Source organism: Mastigoproctus giganteus, chromosome 7, assembly GCF_048544385.1.
Source record: "Mastigoproctus giganteus isolate SK-2022 chromosome 7, ASM4854438v1, whole genome shotgun sequence".
NCBI classification, from domain to species: domain Eukaryota; kingdom Metazoa; phylum Arthropoda; class Arachnida; order Uropygi; family Thelyphonidae; genus Mastigoproctus; species Mastigoproctus giganteus.
Window position 1 is genome coordinate 63,387,706 of NC_143581.1, and position 7,735 is coordinate 63,395,440.

The window sequence follows — 7,735 nt, forward strand, 5'->3', positions numbered from 1 at the left end:
CAGATCACCTCGCTGGTGCCTAGTCTCCAGACACTGTAATTTACAAAACGTAAGCCTTTCTTCGTAAGAGCACCCCTTTGTTCCATTCACTAATCTTGTTGCCCTTCTCTGTATTCGTTCCAGCATCTCTACATCTTTCTTGAAATGAGGCCTCCAGGCCTGTATACAGAACTCTAGGTGTGGCCTGACCATTGCCTTATACAAGGGAATAATCACCTTATCCCTGCTAGAAAAATTCCTATATATCATTGACAATACTCCATGAGCTACTCTTGCAGCCCGTCTGCACTGCTCAGAGAACTTCATATCTGCCTGCACAATCACCCCCAAGTCACTTTCATTCTCTACCACTGTCAGTGTAGTACCACAGAGTTGATACGTTGCTCTGGGGTTGCTGTTTCCCATATGTAGTACTTTACATTTGTCAATGTTAAACTTCATTTGCCACCTCTCAGCCCATCTGCTCAACCTTTCCAGATCATGTTGCAGCAGCATAGTGTCAGTAGTGTCCTTGACAACCCTGCCAACCTTCGTATCGTCTGCAAACTTGGACATTAAGCTTGATATACCATCATCAGTATCATTTATAAATACAGAAAACAATAAAGGACCCAATACTGAACCCTGAGAGACTCCATCCCATGGGCTTGCTATTCTATTCAGGAATCTTGATCTCAGTGTCACCAAAATACCACATTACTGCCTTCCCTGGGCAGCCTGTGCCCATATGATCACCGCTTTCGGGGAATTGTATGCAGTTTCCCTTTACTCTCGGCCGGAGAAGGACATTCTCCTGATTATTAGATACTTACAAAGCATCCCGCTGGAATTCCCAAATACGAAAATAATCGTTGCCGCCGATGTAAACTGCACGTCGCTAGCGTGGTTCAGTGAAATTCAAGATAGACGAGACAAAAACAACGGACAAAGACTACAAGAATATGTTTCAAACAGAGTTGTTTCTCAGTTCTCAACCAACCAAATAACCTACCAACTTTCTCTGTACAATGTGGGAAGCCACATTTGATATCACCCTGGCCACAAGATCCGTTGCACGACACCTTTCATCCTGGACACTTAGAGAAAGCTGGACCACCATGTAATAACTTTCCAACTGCATCGATCACTATGCCGACAACCAATTATAAGGCAAACTCTCCATAGGCTTGCAATTGACAAGGCAAATTGGCAGCAATTTAAGGATTCCCTGATCATCTCTGCCTGCTCTCTCAGCACAGTTGATCTGGACTCGGACCAGCACCGAAAGGCAATTGTAAGCTTAATCACTGAAACCTCAAAGAACTCTATTAAAAGGAAGAAACCTCGTGGAGCCGTACCCTGATGGTACCCAGCTCCAACAACTGCGATGGGAGGTTTACACCCGACGGAAAAATTTTCAACGCGCAAGACGGACATGGCTGAAAGCGGAAGTAGAGTATCTCAAGCAGCAGTACGGAACGGCAAAAAATGAATACACAGCGGTGATTAAAAAAAGGAAGAAGCGCTCCTGGGAGCACCTAATTTTTAAAGTTGGAAATTCTGCTCCATGGGGAGTGGTCTACGGAGGGATCACAAACAAACTCCCCAGGGTAGAAGTCATCCCAGCCGCCAAGACGCCACAAGGCACGTATACAAAGACATGGTCCGAATCTATATATAAGTCTTGATGCCATGTTCTCTAAACAGACGCCACCAAACGCCCCAGAGCAAATACTACTATGTGAGAAAAACCACATACACCAGGGTCCAAGTGGAAGACCGCTTCAACAAAGAAGAACTGGACACTGCTGCAGCAAAAAAAAAAAAAAAAAACAAGAAATCTCCAGGAGAAGATATGCTGTAGCCCGAGATCGTAAAGAAGGCTGTTGAAATCATCCCAAACGAGATCTTAAACCTCTTCAACCCTTGCCTTGCAGTAGGCCATTTCCCAGTAATATGGAGAGCTGCAAAATGAAGACTTATTCTCAAGAACCTGACAAAACCCAAGACCTTCCGGAGTCATACCGGCCCATCGCTCTTCTATGCATACTTAGAAAGCTCATAGAACATCTTCTAAGCAATAGAATAGAAATTCATTACTCCAAGGACGGCCTTCACTCTGAAAATCAATACAGCCTTAGGAGGGGATGCTGCACGGTGGGCCCCTTAGAGAATATCGGTAAAGCAGCTGCCACTACAAATCATCAATACTTCCTTGTCATTTCAGTGGATTTTGCCGGGGCGGTTGACTCTCTCTGGTGGCCCAACGTCCTCGGCAGACTCCGGAAGGCCAAACTACCAGCTAATTTTTACAATTGAATAAAAACCTATCTTGCAGCCAGAACAGTAACCGTCAGTGCTCCTTATTGCTCAGTCACAGGACCAGTTTACAGAGGATGCCCACAAGGCTCAGTACTTGGCCCACTACTATGGAAGGTGGTCTACGACACCTTTCTAAACCTCGACTTTGGTAATGTGAGCTCACAGGCCTACGCGGATTACCTGATCCTTATGCTAGTGGCAGATTCAAGAACTCAACTCTAAAATTCTGGGTACCGAGCTATAAATATCATACAAGACTGGGCCACCGAAAATCAATTAAAGATATTCCCAACAAAAACCTGCTCCATCCTACTTAAAGTTTTTCTCAAAATCAGAAGGCTTCCCCACATAAAGTTTCAGGAAACAACAATTAAGCTTTCCACCGAACTTGTATTATCTTGTATATCCTCGTACCCAGACTCTCTGGGTACAAGGTTAGCCTGTGCGGACTAGGCTCTTCGATGCTCTTGGAACAGAAAAGTTTTTCCTGATTTATTTTCTGATTTATTAGCTTAAATTGTCATATTAACTTATTTTCTAGAGTAGCTTTATATTCCTAGTTACGATACTTAGTTTAAAGTTTAACTTAGACAGAGATTTTGTAGGTATTACTTAGTAACGGTATCAAATCCACGTGTTACAAATTAGCATTAGCATTAGCATTAGTAGAGGCATTTGATGCAAGAAAGCAAGCTTATGCAGCATCAGCCAAAAAAAAAAAAAAACCCACTTCCCTCTGTTCGTTCAAAATACCTGTCCAGCTGAGCCTTAAACTTATTTAGGCTATCAACCTCCACCACAAGGGATGGCAGTCTGTTCCACCAACCAACCACCCGCTGGCTAAAGGCAAATTTCCGCACGTCTATCCTACATCTGTCTTTCCTCAATTTGAATTTATGCCCTCTCAGGTGATTTTTCTGAGCTAGAGGAAGAATCCCATCAGCATTGAGCATGCTCAAACCATTCAAGGCTTTATACACCTCTATCAGATCACCTCGCTGGTGCCTAGTCTCCAGACACTGTAATTTGCAAAACGTAAGCCTTTCTTCGTAAGAGCACCCCTTTGTTCCATTCACTAATCTTGTTGCCCTTCTCTGTACTCGTTCCAGCATCTCTACAATTTCGTGAAATGAGGCCTCCAGACCTGTATACAGTACTCTAGGTGTGGTCTGACCATTGCCTTATACAAGGGAATAATCACCTCCTTATCCCTGCTAGAAAAATTCCTGTATATCATTGACAATACTCCATGAGCTACTCTTGCAGCCCGTCTGCACTGCTCAGAGAACTTCATATCTGCCTGCACAATCACCCCCAAGTCACTTTCATTCTCTACAACTGTCAGTGTAGTACCACAGAGTTGATACGTTGCTCTGGGGTTGCTTTTTCCCATGTGTAGTACTTTACATTTGTCAAAGTTAAACTTCATTTGCCACCTCTCAGCCCATCTGCACAACCTTTCCAGATCCTGTTGCAGCAGCATAGTGTCAGTAGTGTCCTTGATAACCCTGCCAACCTTTGTATCATCTGCAAACTTGGACATTAAGCTTGATATACCATCATCAATATCATTTATAAATACAGAAAACAATAATGGACCCAACACTGAGCCCTGAGGGACTCCACTAATAACATTAGTCCACGATGAGCAGTGTCCATTGATTACCACTCTCTGTCTTCTCCCCCTCAACCACGCCTTTATCCATAGCAGCAATTTGCCTCCAATGTCACACTGCTCCAATTTGTGTAGCAGTCTTCCATGTGCAACAGTATCAAAAGCCTTTCTAAGATCCAAGTATATAATATCAAAGTTATTCCCTGCATCCAGTTCTTTTGTGACTGCATCATAGTATCCAATCAAGTTGCATCATAGTATCCAATCAAGTATCCAATCCAAATTGAACGAGGGGTCTTTTTTTTTAACCAAATTTAGTTGATTTATTAACCAATTGTTATATCAAATTATCTTCTATAAGTAGATTATAGACCTAGTCAGGATCCTTAGTTTATTCTAAATTGAGATAGCGAGATTTGGAAGCAAATCAATACTTACGAGTCGGTAGAAGTACCGTTCGTGAATTCCCGCCATTTTTACACGATAGCATAAGTTTAGTGTAGTATAATGCATAATATAATATTGTCAATTGATCAGTAAATCTGTTAATCTTGATGAACTTTATTGTCAATTAAATTGTACTTTTAACTCTATATACAGGGTGTTTCAGTTAAACGTTTCAGAACTTCTAAGAGGGGTAGGGTACATCCTGACAACTCGAAATCATATAGCAATGTGGGGTCGGAAATGGTTTCCTGAAGCGGTGTTGTACACAGAAGCACCATAAAGAAAAGAGACCGTAAGTGAGAAATCGTTTTAATAATACATGAAAAGAAGCAAAAGGTACATGGATTAAAGTAAGTGTTCGAAGTTTCTTCCACGGGCTACAATGCACGCCTCACATCTCCGACGCATGGACATCCGAACATTCTGGAATACTCCAGGCGAATTTCGAATTTCTTCGGCAGCTACTGCGATTCTTGCAACCAGCTCCTCAGCATTGTCAACAGGGGTGTCATAAACTAGCGATTTCATATGACCCCAGAAATAAAAATCAAGACATGATAGGTCGGGTGACCGAGCAGGCCAACGCACGGGACCACCACGCCCGATCCACTGTTGACCAAATGTGACATCCAGGTAGTTACGAACATCTCCGCTATAATGGGCAGGGGCTCCATCGTGTTGGAACCACATTGTCTGTTGCGTCGATGCAGAAATCTGTTCATCTCTCAAAAGTTGTGGCAATACTTGCTGCAGAAAGATCAAGTAGATAGGTCCGGTTAGACGACACGGTAACAGGTAAGGTCCGATGAGGTGATCTCACATAATACCGGCCCATACATTGACCGAAAATCGAATCTGTGCTGCACGACGTCGTATTGCATGCGGGTTCTCGACCGCCCAGATATGGTCGTTATGCGTGTTGAAAATTCCTTCCCTTGTGAAGGATGCCTCATTGGAAAACAACACTTCAGCAGGAAAAAGGGGATTTGTAGCACATTTTCCAAGGTACCACTGTGCGAAAGCAATACGAGGTGCATAATCCTCCGGTTGCTGTGTCTGGAGTATTCCAGAATGTTCGGATGTCCATGCGTCGGAGATGTGAGGCGTGCATTGTAGCCCGTGGAAGAAACTTCGAACACTTACTTTAATCCATGTACCTTTTGCTTCTTTTCATGTATTATTAAAACGATTTCTCACTTACGGTCTCTTTTCTTTTTATGATGCTTCTGTGTACAACACCGCTTCAGGAAAGCATTTCCGACCCCACATTGCTATATGATTTCGAGTTGTCAGGATGTACCCTACCCCTCTTAGAAGTTCTGAAACGTTTAACTGAAACACCCTGTATATATATATATATATAACGACTTAATCGAAACAAATAATTAATACATAAATATAGTGGTACACGTGATACGGAAGTTGTATAAAGGGAACTCGTAGAAAACACTAGATACCGAAATAAATATAGCGTTATAACTGTTTTGGGATATAACTTAAGGATTTAATTTTGTTTTGAAATTTTATTGAATTAAATCGGAATCATGACTCAGACCAGAGCAGCAAAGCAAAAGGCTCAAGCTAATGGGAGTGCTGTGGTTCAGGGGAGAACTGGGGGGGGGGGCAGTTGCCCTCTGAATCACAGTCTTTTAAAATGCACTGTTTGCTTGATGTTTGCGGAACAGTCGGGTACAGGACATGATACTGCCAAGGGGGATGTCTTTGTGTGTGCACGATGTAAGGAGTGCAAGGAAATCAGGCGACAACTCAGCGTTGTTATGGGCCTTTATGAGAGCTTGAAGGACAGGGTGGATGCCCTCGAAGGGAATAAATTGAAGGGCCCATCAAGCTCTCAGCTGCCCACATCAACGCCAGAGCTTGCATGGTCATCAGGCAACACAGAGGCAGTCCCCTAAGCAGAATGCGCTGGTCCCACAGGAACTAGTAGTTGTTGGTGACTCTATTGTCAGGGAAACGGGGAACATGCTTTGTAAAAAAGGATAGGTGGAATAGGACGAGGTATGTCTGCCAGAGGCAAAGGTTGATGACGTTGTACAGCGGATATCATCTTTTAAGGGCACAAAAGGTGATATAGTTGAACACGTTGGCACTAATGATATTAAGAGTAGGAGACCGGCGGAATTACTTAGCAAGTACAGGTCACTGTTGAAAAAAAGCCGTGAAATAGGGTTGAATTTGAAAGTGTCTGCAATTCTGCCCAGACACGATAGGAGGGAGTATATGATGAGAGCCTTGTCGATCAATTCGGCTCTGGAGGGATTGTGCAAGGCTCAAGGGGTAGAATTTTTTTCAGCATGGTCTGTACTTGTTAACAGGAGAGATTGCTTCTACAGGGATGGGATACACTTAAATAGAAAGGGTGCAAGAATTTTTGCTGATGCTGTCGAGGCAGTGTTAGGTGGGTCGGAAAACTGCTAGTTGGGGGAATACAAGGACTAATAGATTAACAGTAGCCACTGGCAGAGGTGAAAGTGATTCTTGCACTGCTTCTATTGAAATGAGCAGAAGCCTGAAAAACAAGATGCAGGATATTTCAGAGACTGCTGGGAGTCATTGCGGTACAAGTAAACACATGGGATGTGTTAGGGTAGCTAAGAATAGAAACAGGTGCATGTATACCTGCGTGTACACCAATGCTAAGAGTTTGGTAAATAAATTTGATGAATTTGAGGTATTGCTCAAAACATCAAAGGCAGATATTGTTGGGATATCAGAGACGTGATGTCTCACAGATATAAGGAATGCGGAACTGGAATTTGGGGAGTACAACGTCTACAGAAAGGATAGACAGGATAGGAAGGGAGGAGGGGTTATGCTATTAGTTAAGAAACACATAAAATCCAAGGAAGTGAAGCCAGTCGACATCGATGGAGAGGGCAGTGTCGAGTCAGTTCGGTGTGACATAAGCATAGGGAAATCAAAATTGAGAGTAGGAGTGTGCTATAGGCCTAATGACTCTGATGAGTATAATAAGATATTGTACAGGGAAATAGAGTGGGCCATTAAATCAGAGAGTCTTATAATGGGGGACTTTAATTTCCCAGATATTGACTGGAATTTGTGGGTTGGTCACTCGCACACTAGCAAGGCTTTTGTGGATTTATTGGATGATTGTTTTCCACGTCAGCATGTTCGTGAGGCAACAAGAGGGAAAAAAATACTCTTGATCTGATTATCAGTAGTGATTCTTCGTGCATTAAGAATCTGCAGGTAAATGAACCACTAGGTGGCAATGATCACAGTGTGTTGAAGTGGGATTTACTCAAGGAGGTAACTACCATCAGTGGTAAAGGGAAGGGTTTTTGTTTTCGTAAAGGCGACTATAGACAGTATTTAAATTCTATACAGTGG